Source organism: Muntiacus reevesi, chromosome 12 (assembly GCF_963930625.1).
Source record: "Muntiacus reevesi chromosome 12, mMunRee1.1, whole genome shotgun sequence".
Lineage (NCBI taxonomy): Eukaryota > Metazoa > Chordata > Mammalia > Artiodactyla > Cervidae > Muntiacus > Muntiacus reevesi.
Window position 1 is genome coordinate 54,503,621 of NC_089260.1, and position 26,607 is coordinate 54,530,227.

A 26,607-nucleotide genomic window follows, 5' to 3' on the forward strand; every position below is an offset into this window, starting at 1 on the left:
ATCCCAATATTTTGGCTATCTGATGTGAAGAACTGACTCAATGAAAAATAACTCTGATTCCTGGAAAGAATGAAGGCAGGAGGAGAAGGGGACACCAGAGGATGAGCTGATTGGATGGCATCATGAGTTTGGACATGAGTTTGAGCAAGCTCTGGGAGTTGGTGATGGACAGGGGTGCCTGGTGTGCTGCAGTCCATGGGGTGGCAAAGAGTAAGACACGACTGAGAGACTGAACTGAACTGAACTGAAGGGACTTAGGATGCAAGTACACACATGTGATTGAATTATTCAGAGTGGTTCAGATTTAGATTTTATTTTAAAGTATGAGACAGATACAACATTTGCAACTAACTTTTAAATAAGAAAACCAATATTTTTATAGCCTTCTGGAGTTCTTAGGGTCAGATCTCACTTGAAAGTTTACCTGACAAGCCACCTATTTATGTTCAGAATCTGCTCTGCATCACTGAAGCCAAGAGGTCATGAAGCCTTGTGTGCATATGGCCAATTATAGGGAAATCACTATTTTCAAAAGCAGCAAATTCTTTTGATGCGTAATGGTCTAGCAGGAGAAAGCATGGGTTTGGGGGTCACTTACCTTTGGGTTGAATTTCCCTTCTTTTAAAATCACTGGATTAGACATTAGACAGGCTGCTAAAATGTCTCTATTGGCTACACTGCAGCTTATGTTAAAAGTGTATGCTCAGACTTGAAACAATGCTCTTAATATGAAAAACCTTTGGAATATAGAAAATCCCCTTTCCCCTCTCCAGAGCGCAGATTTCAATTCTATTGTCTCAATGGGGAAAAAACAAAAGAAAAGAAAAGAAGTCTAATAAGAAATTCAGAGCCAAGGCAGGATAGTTTGTTCTAGACTGTATTTTCTCTCTCCTGAAGAAATGAATGACTTATTAAGTAGGAAGCGAATCTTAGAGCGAAGGAATTTGCAGGGGCGGAAAATGTTTTTGAAAACACCTTTCGATATATTTTCGGAGGTTTTATCCCCACCTCCGTAGTTGGTGAGCTGTGCCATCTACACACTTCAGGGGGCCCTAGAGCTCTGTTTGTGACCTTCATCTTTTTTTAGGTTCAGACCTGTAGTGAAAGCTGTTGACTAGTTTTATTTATCTGGATCCATCAGTTCTACCCATTTACTGCTCACCTTCTGTATAGAAGACTGATACTGGAGATGAAAAGATGAATAAGATAGTGTCCTTTGTCAAAAGATAAACTGTTGTTGTTGTTCAGCTGCTAAGTCATGTCCAACTCTTTGAGACCCCATGGACTGCAGCACACCAGGCTTCCCTGTCTTTCACTGTCTCCTGGAGTTTGCTCAAATTCATATCCATTGAGTCGGTGATGCTATCCAACCATCTCATCCTCTGTTACCCCCTTCTCCTCCTGCCCTCAGTCTTTCTCATCATCAGGGTCTTTTCTGTTTAAGAGTTTATTTGTGTAAAAATTGATTTGAATCAGACACTGATGAACAGAAAGTGGTCCAGAATGTTCCAAGGACAGGAGCTGGGAAACTTTACAGAGAAAATACAGAAGCAAAGTAAAGAAATTATTGATCAGCTAAAGCTACAATCCAAGTCGGCTGCTTTTGACTGAGTGACGTTGGGTTTTGATTTCGTAACCTTGAGGCAGGTGCAGGCTTAGGTTCTGAATTAACCTAAATAAGCTGACATAGCATTCAACCACTTCCGTCTGATGGCCTCCTTGTTCAATTAATTTTACCCCTCATTCTCTGTTTCCCCCAGTCCTGTGGAAGCTCTGTAATCAAACCCCACTGGCTATCAAAATCAGATTCCCTGGGGATTCCCAGTCCCTTGGCCAGATCTCCAGGTGGGGGAGCCTGATGTGGGGCCTAGAAACTTCACAACAGTGTGAGAACTGCTTTGGTATAATTGTTCTCCAGTTTGTGAGTCATCCACTTGGTGAGTAAAGGATTTGATTTGATCATAATTGTGCCCCTCCTACTGTTTTGTTGTGGCTTCTCCTTTGTATTGGATGTGTGCTATCTTTTTGTGTGTGTGTGTGTGTGAGTCCCGTTGTCTTCCTGTCAATAGTTGTTCAACAGCTAGTTGCAATTTTCCTACTCTGGAGAAATGAGAGTGTGTCCTTCTACTCCACGGTCTTGAACCAATCTGCCTCACCCCTTATTCTCAAGGGACAGCTGAACCAGTAAACAGGGGACCACATGCTCCTACATGAACACCACCCAGTGCTGGAGTAAACGATGTCTAGATGAAACCCTGATGGAGTTCGAAGTCAGGACTCCCTGAGCGCATGCGGTAAGAGGTGAAGATTAGAAACTGCACCTTGGAAAGAATGGAAACAAAGGAAAGAACATTCCAGGCACAGCAATCAAACCCAAGACACAGGAGAGAACATCTGTTTCTGGGAGCTGTACAGGGCAGGGTGCATTGTGTGCAGAGGAAAAGCAGGCGGTGATGAGAGATGGAGGGAGAGTCATTTTTCATTGCTGCCATAACAAATTAGCCCAAACATAATATTTTCAAACATCTAGCTCTTATCTCCCAGTTATGCCAGAAGTCTGACAGAGAGCATCCCAGGGGCCTCATCTGCTTAGAGTTTCCTAAGGCTAATAGTAGGCGCTGGCCGGCCAGCTGGGTTCCTTTCTGAATGCTCTGGGGAGGAACCCACTTGCAGGCTTATTCAGGTTGTTGTGTGCTTGCTAAGTCGCTTCAGTCATGTCTTACTCTGTGTGACCTCATAGGCTGTAGCCTGCCAAACTCCTCTGTCCATGGGATTCTCCAGGCAAGAATACTGGAGTGGGTTGCCATGTCCTCCTCCAGGGTATCTTCCCCACCCAGTGATCAAACCCACATCTCTGATGTCTCCTGCATCAGCAGATGGATTCTTTACCACTTCGCCACCTGGGAAGCCCATATTCAGGTTGTTGGCAGACTCCATTTTCTTCTGTGTAGGACCAAAGCCCCATTTCCTTGCTGGCTGTCAGCTCAGCTCTCTGATTCTTCCAGATGACCCTCTGTATCTTGCCATCCCGTAGGACTGTATATGTTTGCATTCTTCAAAAGCTGCTCCATTGCTCTACTGTCTTGGATGAATTAAGTAGAGCTGCTGTTAACAAAGAACCACAGACTAGGGGTGCTTAAAAAATAGAACTTTATTTCCTTCAGCCTCAGCATCAGTCTTTTCAATGAATATTCAGGGTTGATTTCCTTTAGGATTGACTGATTTGATCTCCTTGCTGTCAAGGGACTCTCCAGTGTCTTCTTCAGTACCATATAGCTCCAGATTATTTCCCCCTTAGGATCTACTAGTGGTTCCAGCAGATAGACTTACCTCTCCATCCCCAGCTTGATCTCTAGAAGCTGTGAGTGATTCAGGCTTGGTCAGTCAGATACTTGACTTCCTCTGGCCTTAGTGGTTGATTGGAGAATAAATAAAATGAATGAGTGAATGAATGAAATGAATGAATGAATATCACCATCAAAGTTAATGAATATATATAAAGTCAGATATTTGCTGAGTCTTCTGGATGGAAAAGGGGCCATCCTCTTCCTCTGCAGAGTGCATCTGGTTAATGTATGAGACACATGAGATGTACACCGAGGGCAGCAGGGGTGAAAGGCAGAAGCCATGACATAGTAATTTTACTTAAGTCCTGATCAAGCCTTTCCTGAATTCAGTCCTGCCTCTAAATTTTTTGAAAACGTGAAAGTGTCAGTCACTCTTTGTGACCTGCCAGGCTCTTCTGTCCATGGAATTCCCCAGGCAAGAATACTGAGCATGTTGCCATCCCCTTGTCTAGGGGATCATCCTGACCCAGGGATCAAACACAGATCTCCTGCATTGTAGGCAGATTTTCTACCTTCTGGGCCACTACAGAAGTTCTAAATTTTTTAGGTATATGGAATAATTAATTTCACTTTGATTAACTCAATTTTCTTTGGGTATTCTGTCACTAATGACATTTAACTGGAGGGAAAGGATTCAAATTATCATTAGGAAAAGATGGTGAAAATTACTAATAATATCTTTCCCAGGGTTTTAGGGTTGACAAGAGCACTTCTTTTATTAGAAAACCTATGCATTTCCATGAACATGTTCTCTGAATTAGAGAAGCAAAACTTTTTGCCTAGGTAAAAGCGAAGTGAAAGTGTTAGTCACTCAGTCATGTCTGACTCTTTGTGACCTCATGGGCTGTAGCCCACCAGGCTCCTCTGTCCATGGAATTCTCCAGGCAAGAACACTGCAGTGGTTTTCCATTTCCTTCTCCAGGGGATCTTTCCAACCTAGGGATGGGACCTAGGTCTCCTATGCATTTCCATGAACTCATTCTCTGAATTAGAGAAGTAAGCCTTTTTGCCTAGGTAAAAGAATCAGCGATCTTTAAATAATAGAAAAAGTAGTATAGTGTTGGAAATCTTTGCATGACACTCCTAATGTTTTGTTTTTTTTTTTTGCATCCAAAGGGCATTTCGAAGGTCAGACTTGGAGGATTGTGTCATCAGAAATTCTAAATGCCCTTCTGTCTTGGAAGAGTAAGAAGGGATTTTTTTTTTTTTTTTTTTGCCTTCACCCTCTGCTGGGCTTCCCTGGTGGCTCAGATGGTAAAGAATGTGCCTACAATGTGGGAGACTTGGATTTGATCCCTGGGTCTGGAAGATCCCCTGGAGGAGGGCATGGCAACCCACTCCAGCATTCTTGCCTGGAGAATTCCATGGACAGAGGAGCCCGACCGGCTACAGTCTATAGGGTCACAAAGAGTCGGACACGACTGAGTGACTAAGCACAGCACCCTCTGCGCTCCCTCCCTCCCTGACAGATACTCTCCTTCTGGGCACAGGCAGATTCGGGTCTTGGCTTCTGTCACACTCTGACAGGTTTTTGTTTACCTTAAGTGAGACACGGACAAGAGGAAACACAAGACAGATGAATGGGCAAAAGTATGAATAAACAACTCTTGCAGCTGCGTAACAGATGGCCACAGGGCCTCGGCGACTCCACAAATTGATTTGCAAGGTTTCTGGAAGGAGATACTTGCTAGTGTTTTTCTCAAACAAAAGTTATAGTGATAGAATAAAAATGATCTCATCTTGGTAAACTTTTATAAAAACAAAAAACCATGGACTTTCTATTATAAGGCTGCCAACCAACTTTCCTGGGTGTACTTTGTTACAAACAGTGGGGAACTGGAGATGCCAAGGAGAATACAATGACTCCTCCCACTCCCCCAGTCTGTTCTCCCCCAGCATCCACCCTCTCCCTCCAAAGAAGTTCTTAGATGAATTGAGGAGAATGTCTTGAAATCACACTCACAGCAGTGCATGCTGGAAGAATACACAGTGCAAACATGGATTGCATGTTGCCAATGGTGAGAGATGGGCAAAGGTCAGGACTTTAGAAGCAGACAGAATCAATTGCATCTTGAGTGGTTTTGCCTGACTCAGCTTCTACTTTTCCTTATTATTATTTAAATAATAATACTTATACTTTATTTGGGCTTCCCTGGTGGCTCAGATGGTAAAGAATTTGCCTGCAATGTAGAAGACCTGAGTTTGATCCCTGGGTGGGGAAGATCCCCTGGAGGAGGGCATGGCAACCCACTCTGGTATTCTTGCCTGGAGAATTTCATGCACAGAGAAGCCTGGCGGCTACAGTCCATGGGGTTGCAAAGAGTCGGACATGACTGAGTGACTACCACTTTCCCTTTCACATTTTATTTATTCAGCTAACATCTACTAGACACTGTCTCTGGTCTTTGGATATGGAGATAGAATAAGACGGCACAGGAAACAGCACATCCTTCTGATGGGAAGGTCTAAAGGTCTGTCACCTTTCTCAGAGGCCGTGGTGACAATTTATTAGGGCTTTATGAAAAACTTTTTAAAAATATATAATTTAATATTATTTGAAATCCTTTGCTAAAAATTAGTAGTTTGTTCACCTACCCAATCTCACTATGTTCTGTTCACAGAAGACAGCTACTTTAAAATACTATATTAGCTGCTTCTTTGGGGATGTTTCTCACTATTTTTATTGGGAGTATAGTTGCTTTAGAACATTGTGTTAGTTTCTGCTGGACAACAATGTGAATCAGTTATATTGTTGTTGTTCAGTCACACAGTCCTGTCCTACTCTTTGTGACCTCATGGCCTGCAGCACACCAGGATTCCCTGTCTTTCACTGTTTCTTGGAGTCTGCTCAAACTCATGTTCATTGAGTCGGTGGTGCCATGTGTATATGCATCAGCTATCTGTATACATATACCCTTCCTTCTTGAGCCTCTCTCCCACCTCCCCCTACCCCACCCCTCTAGGTCATCAACAAACACTGGAGTTGAGTTCCCTGTGTTATAGAGCAGCTTCCTACTAGCTTAACTGTTTTACACATGGTAGTGTATTTATATAGATATTACTCTGCAGACACAGATAACTTGTGGACACAGTGAGGAAGGGGAGGGTGGGGTGAATTGGGAGCATGGCATTAGGGGGTTATTGGGAAGGCAGCTGTGGTTGGAACAAAAACACCTTGGAGACAGATTCCTATGAATGTTTCACCTCTGAACTTACTGTGTGACCTTGGGCAAGTTACTTAACTTCTCTGTGCCCCATATGCTCACTTTGAAAAACTGGGATACTAATAGTAACAGTCTTACTGGGTTATGATAATAATTAAATCAATTAATAATACATCTAGAGACTTTAATGCAGGGTCTGGAACCTAATAAACCCTAAAGAATAGTGAGTATTATGATAATAAAATGAGACAAAATCTAAAGCACAGAGAGGTTTGTGATTCATAGAATAAATGTCTAGTAAACATTTTGTTCCCTGAAGAATCACCAAGCACAGACTTCATAACAGCTTATTACTGAGATTATTTTTTATCAGATAATGAGTTAAGTATCACCAGTTGAAAATAGTAAGGTTGTCTCACCTTGAATGTGATCATTTTAACATCCAATGCTATAGCCAGACTGGAAAATAACAGACATTTATGTTGGCTTCCATTTAATTAATTAATTGATCGCTTAAATTAATTATTAGTTTTCTTACTGGGCTAAGCCTAGTTGTTTTGCCAACCCTAGCTATGTAGTATTTTCTTTCTGGATTTTGCAGCAGGACGATTCAAGCGCCTTTGTTGCAGATTTAGGAAAACAGCAGGCTGTCCTCTGGGAGGCAGGGCGTGACTCAGAAGGTGAAGTCAGCCAGCGCTTCCCACTCTTAAGTCCGCACAGTGGCTTTGGAGCTGCGGATGCAGGCGCACGCTGGCTCCAGGACACCCGTGTTGCTGGAGCAACCTATCTTAGTTGATATCTTTTACTCCTGTTATGTGGGCAGAGATGCTCTTTTTACATTTTTCTGCCGTGGTCAGCACTGCTGGGGGACTGTCTCCAGAACTGAGGGACTCACCAGCAGGCCGGGGTCTGGAAGAGCCTTACAGGCACCGTGTGATTCTGCAGCATCCAGGCCTGGCACCAGGAGCGCGGAGATGCAGAGGAAGATGTACGCTAGCCCCTGACGCTCCTTCGGCTTTCAAGGCTCTGGCTTTTAAGCACTTTAAGACCAGTGCTTAAAACTTCTATTGATACTGCCATTCTTCGTATTAATTTTTTAGCTTTTTTAAGGAGAAAGCTCTGTGGTCACCTGCTGCCTCTGCAAGGGCTTGCATCGCGGAACTACTTTAGATAGGCCGTCCTTCTAGGTGTTTCTTAGTGCAGTGAAATAGCACCTTCACCAGTGGCTCTTGACTGTAGAGAAGCCCGCCCTCCCCGACCCCTGACCCCCGACCCCCCCAGCCAGGATGGAGTTTGGGAGTGTGAGGCCTTTTGTTAAGACCACATAGAAATAGCAGTGCCTCTGAAAGCTAATCCCCACAAGGACCTCTTGTGGACCTTCCAGGGGAGGTGCCCTCTGGGCCTGGACCTTTGTATCTGATGGTGATATAAGAGATGTTAAGTGTATGTATCTACTGAGCACCTCTAAGAAAGCAGCTTCTTTCTGAAAAAGGAGCCAGCCTGGAAAGCAAGCTTGCTATTATGTCCTCTACCCCTTGCTTCTTACATTTAAATATGGTGATAGGACCAATGTTTGAAACAGTGGCAGCCACTTTGAAACAATGAAGGAACTGGCCCGAAGGGGGCGGGGGGGGGGGGGTACGTGTAATCATGTGTACTGATTTGCCTAAGGCAGTCCCAAGTGAATCTTGCTGCCACAATGTTAATTACTGATGGTTAGAATATCAGGATTGTAATTACTTCCCTTGTAATGAGCTTCCCTTGTGGCTCATCTGGTATAGAATCTGCCTGTAGTGCGGGAGACCTGGGTTTGATCCCTGGGTTGGGAAGATCCCCTGGAGGACGGAAAGGCTACCCACTCCAGTATTCTGGCCTGGAGAATTCCATGGACTGTATAGTCCATGGGGTGGCAAAGAGTCCGACATGACTGAATGACTTTCACTTCTTCACCTCATTGTAATTACTGATAATTGACCCTTTCACACTCAAAAGTGCTCTGAATTAGACAACAAATTTATAATCGGTCTCCAAAAAAGCTTCATATGCTTAAAGTGAAAGAGAGGAGAGACTGATAGCATCAACATTGTGCAGTGGCCCTCCCAGTTCTGGATGATTTATTCATATCGCCTAATTTGGAAGTTAAGTAAATGGCAAATGTCTCCTGTTTAAGTCTGTGTTAGTCCATTTTTCTGTTACTTTCAGCTAAAAGCATTCTTTCCTGATATATTTATCTTCAATTTAGGGATTTTGGAGAAGAGTTACAGCTTGACTATTACTTTCAAACTAAAGCCTTTTAACATTCTAGAAGTGTTTGGCTAACTTTTTCTTTCTATAATTCCTGAATTGGCAGGACAATTGCTGAAATATTGCACAGAAGGCTTATACTGTGGTATTTCCAATAGGAACCAGAGTGGAAGTGTCAAAATTCTCACCAAAAGCTTGTTAGGAGAAGTTCCACGCAAGCTGGCAACCCTGGGGGGAGGGGGGGGGGGAGTTGGAAAGCACAAATATGAGGTATAAAAACACCTTCCTCAATTCATCTGATTTTCCAGCTTTCAGTTTTTCCAAGCAGACAGTATGCTTCTCATAAATCTTTAAAGGTTTAAATTATAACTTTTTCTTTTATTTTGTTTTAAACACAGACCAAATTGTCAAGGAGATGAGGACTTGAATCCTGGAGGAAATTATACTTTACTGTCTATTACATCTGAAAAGAGTTTCAGAATAGTTTTTTATTTGGAAGAAGTTACGATGATCCACACACTAAAAGTAGTGAGAAGAAAGAAAGACAAGAAATTGGGCCAGGAGAGAAAGGTTTTACTCTCTAAAGAGTACAGAACACCCAAAGGCATATAGACATTACTGAGGGTTATGACCTGGATCTACTTTCAAATTTTCTGTTAAGACAAAAATCTAAGATGAAATTGTTTTAAAATCACTTATGGCTATTAAATTGTATGTTTTTAAAAACATTTTCTGGGTCTTACTGGTGGTCCAGTGGTTAAGAATTCACCTTCCAATGCCGGGGATATGAGTTTGATCCCTGGTCGGGGAACAAAGATCCTACTTGCCACTGTGCAACTCCCTAGGTGCTGCAACTAAAGAGAAGCCTGCATGCACAAATAAAACCTGATGTAGCCAAAAAGGTAAATATTAAAAAACATAAAATCCCACAAATGCTGTTAAAAGAAAAGAATCTTAAAATAACTTATACTAAAATGTAAATTTATAATCCAGGTGACAAGTATTTTAATTTCAAAGTGAATAAACTTTATAAGCAATGACAAAGCGGAGACAGTGTTATTTCAGATATTATCGGAAGAAGACTGTCTGTGAAAGAGGAAGACCAGTCCTCTTAACATTGAGGAATTGATGCCGTGCAGTTATCACCAGTGTTTTCCAGTTGTCTGGTCTCCTCATTGGGTAACTTCCCACGTGCCTGAATGATGGGAACGCTTGACTTACTTGATGTACACACATTGTTCAAGTTTTTTGGACATCATCGAGTGACCTTTCCTGTGTGCTTTTTGTGCAGCATGTAAGTGATGCTACCTGAGAGCTTGTGCAGAGCTGTCAAAGACCACGATGACACACCAGGGTGTTATGAAGGGGAACTGGTTATGCTGGATGGGCCAACTTGCTCATATATTTAACTTCTCTTGCTCCTGCCTGGAATGCTGGTACTTACTTCATTTCTCATTTATCTCCTGCATCTTTTCTTAAGCACTAACTCTTTTTAGACCTTTGTTGGCAAAGTGAAAAAGTCCATCTAGTCAAAGCTATGGTTTTTCCAGTAGTCATATATGGATGTGACAGTTGGAGCATAAAGAAAGCTGAGCACTGAAGAACTGATGCTTTTGAACTGTGGTGTTGGAGAAGACTCTTGAGAGTTCCTTGGACTGTAAGGAGACCAAACCAGTCAATCCTAAGGGAAATCAGTCCTGAATATTTATTGGAAGAACTGATGCTCAAGCTGAAGCTCCAATACTTTGGCCATCTGATGCAGAGAAGTGACTCATTGGAAAAGACGCGGATGCTGGGCAAGATTGAAGGCAGAAGGAGAAGGGCGTGACAGAGGATGAGAAGGTAAAGACAGAGGATGAGATGGTTGGATGGCATCACCAACTCAATGAATATGAGTTTGAGCAAGCTCCAGGAGTTGGTGATAGACAGGGAAGCCTGGCGTGCTGCAATCCATGGGGTTGCAAAGAGCTGGACATGACTGAGCGACTGAACTGAACCCAATCCTTTCTAGAAGCCTTCCCTTTTTTTTTTTCCCAATAGGCTATTATTTGATTGTTCTCTGTGCTCTTTCGTTAGCCTTCCAGAACACATATGCACACTTTTGTGCATATCTTTATCTTACCATCTATCACACTGTATCCTAGTAACAGTTTCTTCTGACACTTCATTTTTTGCAGGTTAAGACTCTGTTCTATTCTTTCCTAAACACTTTAGACCTTTAAAAAATTTTTCTTAAAATCTAGAAGTTTACAAACATCATTATTGAATAAACACTAGGATTAAATTAAGGGAGACTTTAAGGATTACCATTAGGGTGCATTCTACATCATGTTGGTTTAATCATCTATGGTGATAGCACCTACATTCCGAAGGTTATGAGCAATTTTATTAATTGCAGAGAATTTTCAGAGGAAGGAGTCCCTCAAAAACCATTTGCTTGTTAGTGCTTTTAAAAATGGAAGGAATCCATTTTTTAAAAAAATTTAAATTAAAAAAAATTTAATTTTAAAATTAAATAATTTTTAAAGTTTTAAAAAATTTTTAAGAAAAGAAGCTTCTTAGATTTTGAATGATCTGGAGAGTTTGCCTCAAACTGCCTCTTACACACAATGAAGTTGGTGATGTATTTTAAGAAGTGCCAAGGGGGCAATGATAAAAGATTTATTTTGTCACTGGGCAAGTTCCTGGAAATTCTGGCAAGATAAGTTTATTAAATGAAACATTGTTTACTTTTGGCTTGCCAGATGGCTCAGTGGTAAAGAATCTGCCTGCAATGCAGGAGAGGTAGGAGATGTGAATTTCATCCCTGTGTCAGGAAGATCCCCTAGAAGAGGAAATTGCAACCACTCCAGTATTCTTGGCGGGAAGAGTCCTGTGGACAGAGAAGCCTGGTGGACATAGTCTGCTGGAGTCTGCAAAGAGTCAAACATGACTGAGCACGTGCACCCATTGTTCATTTTTGGTTGTATTGACCAGGCAAATGACTATGCAAGCTTGAAATGAAGATGTATACACCTCATGCATCTCCTTGAATCCTTAGCTATAGATGATTAAAAAAACAAAAGATTTTGACAGCTTAAAAAGGGCACAACTCCTGTGACCAAGGAATGTGTGACAAATGGGTCAACTCTCTTTATTTTCCAGGGTAAAAGCAAACTGTCTTGCCTTTGAATTTATAATACACCATTTCAGAAGCCTTAAACTTGTGAAGACTTCAATATGAGCTTCATAGTTTCATCTTAAAAGAACTAATGTCACTGAGAAATCTATCTTATCTTGTGTACATTCATACATGTTCATAGCTCTTCACTTGGCCCTACCCCAGTTCTCAAATGATGTCTACACTAATAAAACTTTCCTGTTTCTTTATGTATAATCACTTGCTTCTTTTTCTTTATTCACATTTTAATTCAACTACTATATACACTGTTTAATTCAGCTACTATTTATTTGATGTTGCTTTCTTGTGTAATGTATTATTTATTTTTTGAAACCCATGGATTGTAGCCTACCAGGCTCCTCGGTCCATGGGATTTTCCAGGCAAGAATAGTGGAGTGGGTTGCCATTTCCTTCTCCAGGGGATCTTTCCGGGCCAAGGATCGAACCCAGGTCTCCTGCATTGCAAGCAGATGCTTTTTACCATCTGAGCTACCAGGAAAGCCCTGAATGCATACTACCTGCAGGCAAAGATTCTTATGTATAAAGATCTTGCAAAAATGCTTTTTACAGAGTAGATTAGTAACAGATAAGGTTGAATGGATGAAAGATGGTTACAAGAACTCAAAAGTAAGCATCTTAATCACTTTTTTTCCGGGAGACATGAAGTTAAAAAACCGAAAATTTACTTGTCTAATGAGCCCAAATCAACTACTGTTATCGTCATCCCAGCACAAATACATTCTTGCCTTGCTTATCTCATCATTGTATTAGAAAGGCAGAACCAACAGGACATAGTCATAAAGATGGAGAACGCAATAGCAAACCTCTTCAATATTCTTGCCTTGAGAACCCCATGAACACCATGAAAAAGCAAAAAGATAGGACACTGAAAGAGGAACTCCCCAGGTCAGTAGGTGCCCAATAGGCTACTGGAGACCAGTGGAGATGTAACTCCAGAAAGAATGAAGAGATGGAGCCAAAGCAAAAACAACATCCAGTTGTGGATGTGACTGGTGATGGAAGAAAGGTCCGATGCTGTAAAGAGCAATATTGCATAGGAACCTGGAATGTTAGGTCCATGAATCAAGGCAAATTGGAAGGGGTCAAACATGAGATGGCAAGAGTGAATGTCAACATTCTAGGAATCAGCAAACTAAAATGGACTGGAATGTGTGAATTTAACTCAGATGATCATTATATCTACTACTGTGGGCAGGAATCCCTTAGAAGAAATGGAGTAGCCATCATAGTCAACAAAAGAGTCTGAAATGCAGTACTTGGATGCAATCTCAAAAATTACAGAATGATCTCTGTTCATTTCCAAGACAAACCATTCAATATCACAGTAATCCAAGTCTATGCCCTGACCAGTAATGCTGAAGAAGCTGAAGTTGAATAGTTCTATGAAGACCTAGAAGATCTTATAGAACTAACACCCCCAAAAAGATGTTCTTTTCATTATAGGGGGCTGGAATGCAAAAGTGGGAAGTTAAGAAATACCTAGAGTAACAGACAAATTTGGCCTTGGACTGCAGAATGAAGCAGGGCAAAGTCTAACAGAGTTTTGCCAAGAGAACTCACTGGTCATAATAAACACCCTCTTCCAACAACACAAGAGAAGACTACACATAGACATTACCAGATGGTCAATACCAAAATCAGATTGATTATATTATTTGCAGCCAAAGATGGAGAAGCTCTATACAATCAGTAAAACAAGACCAGGAGCTGACTGTTGCTCAGATCATGAACTCCTTATTGCCAAATTCAGACTTAAATTGAAGAAAGTAGGGAAAACCACTAGACCATTCAGGTATGACCTAAATCAAATCCCTTACAATTATACAGTGAAAATGAGAAATAGATTTAAGGGATTAGATCTGATAGACAGAGTGCCTGATGAACTATGAATGGAGTTTTGTGACACTGTACAGGAGAGAGGGATCAAGACCATCCCCAAGAAAAAGAAATGCAGAAAAGCAAAATGGCTGTCTGAGGAGGCCTTACAAACAGCTGTAAAAGAAGAGAAGTGAAAAGCAAAGGAGAAAAGGTAAGATATATCCATTGGAATGCAGAGATTCAAAGAATAGCAAGGAGAGATAAGAAAGCCTTCCTCAGTGATCAGTGCAAAGAAATAGAGGAAAACAATAGAATGGGAAAGACTAGAGATCTTTTCAAGAAAATTAGAGATCCCAAAGCAACATTTCATGCAAAGATGGGCTCAATAAAAGGCAGAAATGTTATCGACCTAACAGGTTCAGAAGATATTAGGAAGAGGTGGCAAGAATACGCAGAAGAACTATACAAGAAAGATCTTCATGACCCAGATAATCATGATGGTGTGATCACTCACCTAGAGCCAGACATCCTGGAATGTAAAGCCAAGTGGGCCCTAGGAAGCATCACTATGAACAAAGCTAGTGGAGGTGATGGAATTCCAGTTGAGCTATTTCAAATGCTAAAAGATGATGCTGTGAAAGTGCTGCACTCAATATACCAGCAAATATGGAAAACTCAGTAATGATCACAGGACTGGAAAAGGTCAGTTTTCATCCCAATCCCAAAGAATGGCAGTGCCAAAGAATGTTCAAACTTCTGCACAATTGCACTCATCTCACATGCTAGCAAATCCATGAACTTTCAGAGGTTCAAGCTGGATTTAGAAAAGGCAGAGGAACCAGGGATCAAATTGCCAACATCTGTTGGATCATTGAATAAGCAAGAGAATACCAGAAAATCATCTACTTCTGCTTTATTGATTATGCCAAAGCCTTTGACTGTGTGGATCACAACAAACTTTGGAAAATTCTGAAAGAGGTGGGAATACCAGATCACCTGACCTGCCTCCTGAGAAATCTGTATGCAGGTCAAGAAGCAACAGTTAGAAGCAGACATGGAACAACAGACTGATTTCAATAGGGAAAGGAGTACATCAAGGCTGTATTTTGTCACCCTTCTTATTTAACTTGTATGCAGAGTATATAATGAGAAATGCTGGGCTGGATAAAGCACAAGCTGGAATCAAGATTGCTGGGAGAAACATCAGTAACCTCAGATATGCAAATGACACCACCCTTGTGGCAGAGAGCGAAGAACTAAAGAGCCTCTTGATGAAAGTGAAAGAGGAGAGTGAAAAAGTTGGCTTAAAGCTTAACATTCAGAAAACTAAGATCATGGCCTCTGGTCCCATCACTTTATAGCAAATAGATGGGGAAACAGTGGAAACAGTGGCAGACTTAATTTTGGGGGTTCCAAAATCACTGCAGATATTGACTGCAGATTCTCCATGTAATTACAAAACGCTTACTCCTTGGAAGAAAAGTTATGACCAACCTAGACAGCATATTAAAAAGCAGAGACATTACTTTGCCAACAAAGGTCCATCCAGTCAAGGCTATGGTTTTTTCAGTAATTATGTATGGATGTGAAAGTTCAACTATTAAGAAAGTGGGCGCTGAAGAATTGATGCTTTCGAACGGTGGTGTTGGAGAAGACTCTTGAGAGTCCCTTGGACTGCAAGGAGATCCAACTAGTTCATCCTAAAGGAAATCAGTCCTGAATATTCATTGGAAAGACCGATTCTGAAGCTGAAATTCCATTACTTTGGCCACCTGATGTGAAGAGCTGACTCACTGGAAAAGACCCTGATGCTGGGAAGGATTGAAGGAAGGAGGAGAAGGGAAAAACAGAGGATGAGATGGTTGGATGGCATCACCGACTCAATGGACTTGAGTTTGAGTAAACTCCTGGAGTTGGCGATGGACAGAGAGGCCTAGTGTGCTACAGTCCACGGGGTCACAAAGAGTTGGATATGACTGAGCGACTGAACTGAACTGAATAAAGATATTAATATTCTTGCCTTTGGACTTGGACTGAAACATTGACTCAGTTCTATTTCTCAGTCTCAGTTCTCCTGTTTCTCAGGCCTTTGAACTGAGACTGCAACTACACCATCAGGGTTCCTGAGTCTCCAGCTTTATGTAAGGTGGTGTAGTTCCAGTTTGAGCCCAGAGTTTTGTGAACCAGGATGACAGATGATGTAATCCAGTTTTGAAAGACAACAGGCTTGAGACACATGAGGAACTAATGCTTCAGTTCAAGTCCAAAAGTGGGAAAACACTGTTGTCTCAAAAGGCAGACAGGAGACATTCTCTCTTATCTGGAGAAGGGTCAACTTTTTTGTTCTATTCAGGCCTTCAACTGGTTACAATGAGGCCCACCAGCATTAGGGAGAGCAATTTATTTTACTTAATTTTACAATATTGAATTGATTTAAATATTAATTTTATCCCCAAATGCCCTCACTGAAATACCTAGAATAATACTTAACCAAATATCTGGGCATTTCAAGGACTAGACTACTTGACATCTAAAAGTAAGCATCTCAACCATCATCATTACTTAATAATATTTGGTAGAAGATATCATATATTAAATGTCTGCGAAATACACTGTTGGACTCATCACTACTAAGGAAACCATGGATTCTCCAGTAAATAACAACCAAAATGGCATCATCAATGAAATAATCTTTCATTTGGGAAAAAAATTGTTTTGAAGAAAAAAATTGTGATGGGGAGAGAATATGTTCGTGAATTAAATGAGAAAATAAAGTTGGCTAAATATTGAAGAAAATGATGTTTGATTGAAAGAAATATATTCTAAATTAAACCTCAGTTGGATGAATACTAATTGCTTTCAAAAGTGTTTGTCTCACAAAAATCCTTGCTCTGTGTTAATTATGGCTACTTCTTTGTCTAGAAGTGTATGATGTAAAATTTCATGGGAATTCCAATGTCACAAACACAACACAATAAAATTAATAGTGTTTTAGATAGAGGTGACTCATGAGGCCATCTTTTGAGTTGACGCACAGGAAAGATGTTAAACTAGAAAATATATTTTCTCTTAATGATAATTTTTGTTTTTGTTTTCCCTCCCTTTTTTGTGTGTCCTTTGTTGGAGGGAGAACAATCATTTAAGGAAAGAACTGTCAGAGACTGAAGTCGACTTTATAAAAGTTCAGTAACTTTCTGTAAAAAAGAACACAGACATAGGACTTTAGAGTAAATAATCTACTTAAATCTAAGGGTAATGAGTGGCTTCCTAGTATTTAGTTATATGCTATTTCATCTGTATCAAAATATTGAAAAGCACCTACTGAGACAGACAGAATTAGATTCAAAGCCAGACTTTGATATTTAATAGCTGGGAAATCTTAGAAAGGTTGTGTGAATTCAGGGCCTCAGTTTTTCCACCTATAAAATGGGGATGATGACAGATAGCTTTCCTCAATGCCAGTGTAAACAGGATACCCAATGAGGCACCAAACAGGGGCTCAGTCACTGACAACTGTTATTCTGTAAGACTGCCTACTGCCTGAGTGCAGCAATCATTTCAGTATGGTTCACCATTTGTCCCCAGAATCCTACATACCATGTACATTGGGTGGATATTTATTGATTACGTTAATGAATATTTTTTTCCATACTTTTGCAAGATTGAGCTAGGGAGGGAAGAATAACTCTTCACCAGTGACTCACAAAAAAATAAAAACCTTCTTTTAGTGTAGTAGTCTTGTACAGGATCATGTAAAGAATAGTTAAGTCAAGGAAGTGTAAATGGATAGCTGGTCTGCAATTGCCTCAGGCAAAACTACTTCTGTTCAATGGTAATTGGATTTAATATTTAGCATTTCATTTCATTTATAGCTGTGTTATGACGTGTCCGACTCTGTGACCCCACAGACTGTAGCTTGCTAGTCTCCTCCGTCCATGGGTTTTCCCAGGCAACAATACTGGCCTTGGTTGCCATCTCCTTCTCCAGGGATCTTCCTGACACAGGGATTGAACCTGGGTCTCCTGTATTGCAGGCAGATTCTTTACCAATACACCACTGGGAAGCCCCTTCATTTATTTGGGGGATGTGCTGAAATGCTTTTTGGTGAACCAGTTTTAATGTCACAAACATGTCACTATGATGTGTTTGTTACTAGAAAATTAACAAATAGACAGAAGATAGTTTGACTGGTTATATAAGGCAGTGCCAACTCCCAGGGAGATAGATGGATGGATTTCCTTCCCTGGAAATCTTTTCAAAGCAAGATAGTGATTTGTTTTCCTGAGATAATTTTGCTCTGTCTACTCCATCATAACTGGATAAGTTAGATCTACTTTTGCCTCAGTTACCTGGAAAATTGAAATTAAAGTCCAATTTTATAACCTACTCTTTCCACAAAGACTGCTGCCATTATCCAGTTCCGTGTTCACAATGAAAACACGGGAACAACGTATAATCCTACCCAGAAACAGAGCTCCTTTCACACATGGCTGACTATGTTCCCCTCTGGCGGTTGGTACACTGCTGGTCAGTGCAGTGACCCTGCAGCTTGGGTGCAGCCGAGGGCCACGCTTTAACACTGTTCATGTTAATTGGGCACAAATTGAAAGCTTGCAGTAATTAGATCTAGGCATCTCCAGGCTCCACTTGCCTTGGGCTCCATAAGTTAATGGGAAAACTGCCAGAACTTCTGGCTGGCAAAATATAAAAGGGTCATAAAGCTTCTCCAACTGATGTTTCTCAAAAGAGGCATTTTTTTCTTGACACTTTTTGTAAGTCCCTTGAGTGTCTTGATAGGATATAACTCTCTGACTACTTATAATAAAAATTTTTCATGCTGGATAAAGTAAATGAATTTAATTGGGAAGAAAATATTACCCAGGTGGCTTCCACTACATAAGTCCCCAGAGATGGGAACAAGTGGATTTAATACTCATAACCTCAATGGGACTTTGACAAGGCAATAAGCTAAAAATGATTCAGTCTCTGAAATAGGCTATAAGTCAAGCTTTTTCCATATAAACTAGTAGTGAGGTGAATATTTTTGTGTAATCGAGGTGACAAGTGTTTGGGGAACAGCCTGTTAGAAATGATGAAGGAGAAAGTTTCAAAGAAAATTTCAGTAGGGGTGGACTTTATTTTTAACTTTTTATTTTTATTGGAGTATAGCCAATTAATAATGTTGTGATAATTTCAGATGAACTGGAAAGGGACTCAGTCATACATAAATATGTATCTGTTCTCCCCCAAACTGCCCTCCCATCCAGGCTGCCACCCAACATTCAGCAGAGTTCCATGAGCTATATAGTAGGTCCCTGTTGGTTATCAATTTTAAAAATAGCAGTGTGTACGTGTGTTGATCCCGCACTCCCTAACTATCCCTTCCCCTCATCCTTCCCCTTGGAAGGATGTGTGCTGTGTGCCTAGTCGTTCAAGTGTTTCCAACTCTTTGCAGCCCCATGGACCACCACCCACCAGACTCCTATGTCCATGTGATTCTCCAGGCAAGAATACTGGATGGGTTGCCATTTCTTCTCCAGCAGATCTTCCCAATCCAGGGATCAAACCCAGGTCTCCCACATTGCAGGCGGATTCTTTACAGAATTTACCCAGGGAAGCCCTTGGAAGGGTAATTATCAAACAGAATTATTTATACTACATCCAATCCCAAATCAATAAATCCAAGTCTAGAATTTGATGTTAAATAAGTCATTCTTATGTCTACAAAAAATATGCAACCAAATGTCCTGATGAAGGCACTTGTAACTTAGATAACTTTGAGTCATGACGAAGTCAAGTCAATAACTATGACAGGTCTGAAATTTTATCTTACTTGTCAGCCAACAAGTTTCATGGATGCTGGTAAATGACGCAGAATTCTGACTCAGAGATGAAAACAATGTATTACTCATCGTAAGAGCATTAGACGATGCATCAGCATTCCTATCTGTTTCTCAGCTATGAAGAAGGTCAGGCAACCCTGCTCATGCCATGGGGCACGTTATGGGGGGAAAAACTCCAAGCTTGGGAAACCTAAATCTTTGATAATGGGCAGTAAGCCTGTTGGAACTTTGTCCTGGGAAGGAGACACTATTTTTCTTAAGGTAAAGAAGCCAGCCCTTTGCCTAGAGGAAGACACAATCTCAATATTCTAAGGTTGTTCACTATACAAATAATTTAAAAGATGATCTGAAACCAATACAGTCAGTGTCTCTGATTGTAAGACAAGGAGAAGCACAAGAGACTCTTGGAGAGTTATCTCCCAATAGGAAGTTTGGAGCTACATGGAAGATATTTAAAATTTGAAAGCAGCTTTCTGAATTAGAGCCACTCACTTTGAGTTAAGAAATAGGGTTGTGTTGGTGAAGAAAAGCATTTTTATACTTGGAGAAGGCCCATGAAGGAAGAGGAACACACCCTGGAGACTGGGAAGGTCTCACTGCCCAGTAGGTACCTCACTCATTGGCATAGAAGTCCTGGGAGACTGAGTGCTGGTAAACCTGCGTGACCTCTACCCAAACAGTTATTCAACCTCCAACCATTAGAGGAGGGATGGGGAGGACACCATGGCTCCTCCCATCCTTAATTCTCTAGTTTTGGTTTGCATCAATAGGGAGTAGAGGATAGGAGGCAAGATCAATATACCAAGGAATCTCTGGAGTGGAGATGGCATGCATTACAAACCCTGCGCCCTTAGGTAAATACTTTGGTCTCTGGGTTTATTTCAATAATCTCATGTGGACACAGAGGCACAGCCTCAGATGTACACAACAGTTAAACCCTGTTGCTATTAAAAACAGTAGCCATCGTGACATACTATCTGTATCTGTGGTCATCGATTCTATTTTGTTAGACACTTGCATTTCTGTGTCAGGTCATCTCCTAGGACCCGTATTAAAAACAACAGTAGCACTGGTTCCAGTGGCATTTCTGTTGACAGTGGTGCTGGGAAAGATTGAAGGCAGGAGGAGAAGGGGACGAGAGATTGGATGGCATCACCAACTCAATGGACATGAGTTTGAACAAACTCCAGGTTATGGTGAAGGACAGGGGAGCCTGGCATGCTGCAGTCCCTGGGGTTGCAAAGAGTTGGACATGACCGAGCAACCAACACACACACACACACACACAAACACACACGCAGAATTAAGATATTAATAGTCTGGAGAATTTCAGGTTTGTTTCGATGGTTGAAGCATTTGCTAGTATGACTTTTAAAAATTCAGTCTGTCTCTGTGTGCCAGGCAGGACCTCTCACATTATGAAAACAAAGTTTATGCCAAATATCTTATTCCTGGAAGTAAAGCAATCTTAAAACCCAACAACAGCAATATCTTAATTAAGCAGGAAGTGTAGCATAGTGTCTTGGTCATCTGATGTGAACAGACGACTCATTGAAAAAGTCCCTGATGCTGGGAAAGATCAAGGGCAGGAGAAGAGGGCGTCAGAGGATGAGATGGCTGGATGGCATCACTGATGCAGTGAACATGAACTTAGGCAAACTCTGGGAGATGGTGAGTTACAGGGAGGCCTGGCCTGCTGCAGTCCAAGGGATTGCAAAGAGTCGGACATGACTGGCAACTGAACAACAACAATAGCACAGACTGTTTTCTGAGATGATCTAATATTTTTATCTGAGTAATTTTGTAAACCTCACCTTCATAGTTTTTAAGATCTGGATTTATATAATCATCAATATTATTTATTGAGATATCCTTTATCTCTAAAGTAATGTTATAGCTAATAAGAAGCATTTGTCCTTAAGTAGGGAGAAGGCAATGGCACCCCACTCCAGTACTCTTGCCTCTAGAATCCCAGGGATGGGGGAGCCTGGTGGGCTGCTGTCTATGGGGTCGCACAGAGTCGGACATGACTGAAGCGACTTAGCAGCAGCAGCAGCAGCAGAAGCCCTTAAGTAGATTACTTTTGGAGAGGAAACACATGCACTGAGTACTGGCTGTGAGCCGGGCAATTTGGTAAATGCTTCTTAATCCTTATCTGATTCAGTCTTCACTGCAGTCCTGTTAGAATGGCATTGCTCTTCCCAATGAGGTAATGAAGAGTCAACATGTTAAGTGTATCATCTCGTTTCTTAGCAATAGAATTTGCATTTCCTTCTCTTTGACTCAAAAGAGATCATTCTTTTTAGGGGGCAGCATCAGAACATGGCATAAGTAAGCTCCCAAGGACTTCTTTTCTGATGCCAGAGGGAGTGCACTCTTCTTTGCAACAGTCAGTGATGTAGTACTGGGCCCTTGTTCACTTCTGTCTGGATGGCTTCCCAGCTTCCCTGGAGGTCCACACTCCTCCTAAACATGGGGTCCCAGACCATTCAGTGGCGGTGTCCTATGCCTTGATTTCCCCCTCTGTATCTTAACGTGAGTGTGTGTGTGCTCAGTCAATTCAGTCATGTCTGACTGTTTGCGACCCTGTGGACTATACCCCCCAGCTCCCCTGTCCATGGAATTCTCCAGGCAAGAATACATGGGGTTGCCATGTACTCTTCCAGCAGAATCTTCCCAACCCAGGGATCCAACCCACGTGTCTAACATCTTCTGCATTGGCAGGCAAGTTCTTTACCAATAGCGCCACCTGGAAAGCCCCTGTCTAAATGTATTTGTATCTAAATCTCAAATGCTAGCAATTATTTTCCCCAATGATGATGATGATAATTAGAAAATAACAGACTTCTTTTTCTCTCCTTCATCCATTCTTTCTTTTTTTCCAATTAATGATTTTGAAGCTCCAAATCATAGTCTGGGTACACAGCTGATAAACGAAGACTCCTGAATCAGTTTTGGGTTTTTTTTAGCTTTTTTATTTTTTTTTTCTGAATCAGTGTTAGTTCATCAATCTGATTTCTCGGAGGTTGTTCATCAAGACATAACAGTTCTGAAGTTATGAGAGTCAAGCGCAGTTTTGTCAGTACTGTTCTTGCTGATTACTGGCTTATGTGACCTCAGTGTGCATCCCAGGACTGTGCCAGCAAGGCTCCACCACGCTCTTATTCACAACAACTACTGAAGTCACATGCATTCAAATTCCTTGGATGCTGCAGTTGAGTCTGTTGCCAATTTCTGTGAAGATTAGTGGAATAAGAATTGCAAATGTGTAAAATCTTACCATTTTAAATTAGGAATAATGAAGCCTGCCTCCTCCGGGGTAAATTTATGAGATTCTGGTTGCCAGTTTTGGGTGATTTTCAGGAGGCAGTTCCAGATGGGATGTAACAGGCTGAAGGCAGGAATTATTATTATTTTCCATAGTTCATAAAAATGACACCCCTATTGATAGTCTCAATAGTTTCATAATTAGAATGTGAACCAGTTGAGTTCTGAAAAGAATGGCTGTGAAAGGAACAGAAGCTGAATTACTAGATACTGATCTCTGACTGAGATGCCACTAAAGCCAAACCCGGAGGGCTGAGTTCCTGATGTACCATACCAACGAGCTCTTATGAGCTTATGCCACCTCACCCAGCATCTCTGAGACATCTCCCTTCAAGTTCTTGGCAGTAGCTATTCGTCTATTCACATATTCTGGCTCTAAATCTTATCACATTACCCTACTTTTCTAGCATCTCACTCCTTCCCAATCTCACTTTCACCTGAAATCGTCTAGGTCTTCCATTTGTCTGAAATGAAAGCTTCTGACTTTGTAAGACATACATTTTTGTTCAATGTCCAGTCCTCTTTACTGATTTGGTAAAATCAGTCCACTCTTGGACATGTTCTCACCAGACTGAGGATCTTTTCAGTGGTTTGCTTTCTCCAATGACACCCTCTGCCACAAAGCAGAGCATCTAGTTACTGCAAGAATATGTGGTCAGTTGCCAGTCATAAGAGAGAATTATTTATGCTGGAGGAATGCATCACCCCTGGGGTTTGTGTGTATATCTATGTGTGTGACAAGTATGCACTGTTCTTAATTACTCATGTAATTTTAAAAATCAAAACAGCAGCCACACTTTATTAAGTTATGAATTAGATCATTTAGCAGAGCAGTTTTAATTGTTTTTTGATTTGCACTCATTCAAACGATTACATCTTTAACCATTTAAGTCAGAGAGGTGCTTATGTAATATTGCCTGAATACTGTGCAACAAATTAGTAGAAATAAAGCTTATTTATAAATTTATAAAGTTTCTATCACCCAGTGACTTTAATTTGGGCAGAGTTTATATAAGCTTTCATGTGTTCATATCATTGTAGTCATATCTCTGATGAAACTGTAAATTTCCCATGATACTTATCCATCCTGAAGAAGGGGTCCCAATCACAAAGCCTTCATCATGTCCAAGGTCTGTCTTTGGTCTCATAGGATGTATTTAAAGTAGGCATATGTCCACCTCTGGATTTGAAAGTTCAGTGTCTGGAAGGCACATTCATTTTATTTTCTGAGGGGTGTAAGATAATAATCAAAATGATTTTGAGCAGGACTTCCCTGGTGGTCTAGTGGTTAAGAATCTGCTTTCCAACACAGGGGACAGGGGTTTGATCCCTGGTTAGGAAACTGAGATCCCACATGCCACGGAGCAACTAAGCCCGCACTCCACAACTACTTAGCTCATGAGACTACAACTAGAGTTCATGTGCTGCAATGAAAGATTCCACAAGCTGCAACTAAAGACCCAATGCCGCCAAAAGGTGAATATTTTAAAAATAACTTTAAACAACATTGTTAAGGGAGGTGTCAGTAAAGCACATTCCAAACAAAGATAGAGTGTGTGATGGTGTCAGGCAGGGACTTTGCATGTCACATGGTCAAGAACTCAGGGCAGGAGCCTGGAGGGAGAGCTGTGTGGGTCGAGCTGGAGGCAGAGAACCGGTGGGACAGTAGTCCCTGCAACATCTCCTCAGGCAAACACAGGTGTCAATAGAATTATGTTCTGTCTTCCTAGTATTTTGATGAATACTTATTGAATGAAGATGCCACCGAAATTTTAAGTTAATGAAGATTTCAATAAAAGAACAGACAGAAAGCTTTACTTTCAGATACCCACACATGGAAAACTGCATGCATTATAAGGTGCGTAGGAGGCTCACAGGCATATGCATTGCTAAAGCAAATACTTCATCTCGAGATGTCTACTTAAATTCATTTTAAAAATGAATCAGCAATATTGTCAGAACACATATAAATAAGGTCCGTAATGAAGAGTCTGGATGGTCATTCCTGGGAAAGTGGGAGGTACTCAGAGTTTGAGAAATGCATCAGCCTCATGGAACACAATATTTGCTAGTCATCAGAGCACAAGGAAATCCGCATCTCAGGAGGGGATGGTTGGCTGCGAGGCAGCATCACAGAATGAAACAGGAGGCTGTCTTCCCTGCTTCCTCCTCTGGCTGTTCCAGCTCAGGTGGGGCTTGTGGGACCAGGCTCTGGACTTGCTCAACTCATAATGCGGACTCACTCCAGATCTGCAGGAAGCGCAGGAGAGCCAACGGCCCTCAGACTTGTAGGTGCTAAGGAGAACAAAGAATTTAGTTATCTGCACTGCATCTTGACTGGGACAGTAAGTGACTTTCAGAAAAAGACATTGCATGTGAAGATAGAAAGAAAGGAAGAGATGTTTTCAAGGCAAGGGACCCTCAGATGTCACCTTGAGGTGACATCTTTGGGATTCAGTGCTCAATTAAAGCTTGCACTGTAGACGAAAACAATGGAAAGCAGAAGTGAAAGTATTGGTTGCTCATTCATGTCTGACTCTCTGTGGCCCCATGGACTGTAGCCTGCCAGGCTCCTCCGTCCATGGGATGCTCCAGGCAAGAATACTGGAGTGGGTTGCCATTCTCTCCTCCAGGGGATCCTCCTGACCCAGGGGTCCAACCCATATCTGCCCTGGCAGGCGGATGCTTTCCCACTGGGCTACCTGGTGATAGAATGTGCTGCTGCACAAAAAACTACCCTCCAACAGTGGATTAAACAGTAACAATGAATCAGCAATGATTATTAACTACTCTGGGGCTTCCCTGGTGGCTCAGATGGTAAAGCGTCTGCCTGCAATGCGGGAGACCTGGGTTCGATCCCAGGGTCGGGAAGATCCCCTGGAGAAGGGCAGAGCAACCCACTCCAGTACTCTTGCTTGGATAATTCCATGGATGGAGGAGCCTATCATTCTCAAGGCCTCTCACACAGCTTACTTAGTATGCACCCCTCCTGTCATATGCCAACATTCCCCTCTCCCCGCTCCTCATGTGGGTAGCTATCATCCAATTCACTGAGCATCTGCATAGGAAAAAGAGGGGACCAGAAGGGAGACTTCTCTCTCTTCCATGACAGTAAACTGGGACACTGATCTCTTGCCCTCAGGTTGGGACTTATACCACGGTCCTCCTGGTTCTTCTGCCTTAGAACTCTGACTGAAACCACACCACTGCTGTTGACCTGCACCCCACAGGCCCAAGAAACCTGCATTCGCCCAGTCTGAAGACTGAAGAAAAAGCCCGGAGTCAGCAACAGAGACATCAATGGTTTAATGGACTGGGAAGCCTGCACGTCTGAAGCAGGGTCCTAGAGAGACTGGCAGGACATGGTGGCTGTCCTCACTCCCAAGGGGAAGGGGACCTTGCCCATCATAGGGGGAACTGATGTCAGGCTGGCCTAATAGTTACCCAGGAAACCAGCAGAGTGGCGCACCCCAGGGGCAAGTATGTTGGAAGGTGAGTCCTGTGCGTGAGGCATGGGTGAAGCAGGGATTGGTCGGGCAGGGGAAGGACAGACAGCAAGAGGACAGCTACCTTGAGTGGTCCAACCACACAAATGCCTTCTCTCCAGCTTGCAGATGGCAGGTGGTGGGACTTCTCCACCTGCATAATCATGCGAACCAATTCCTTACAATAAAATTATATTT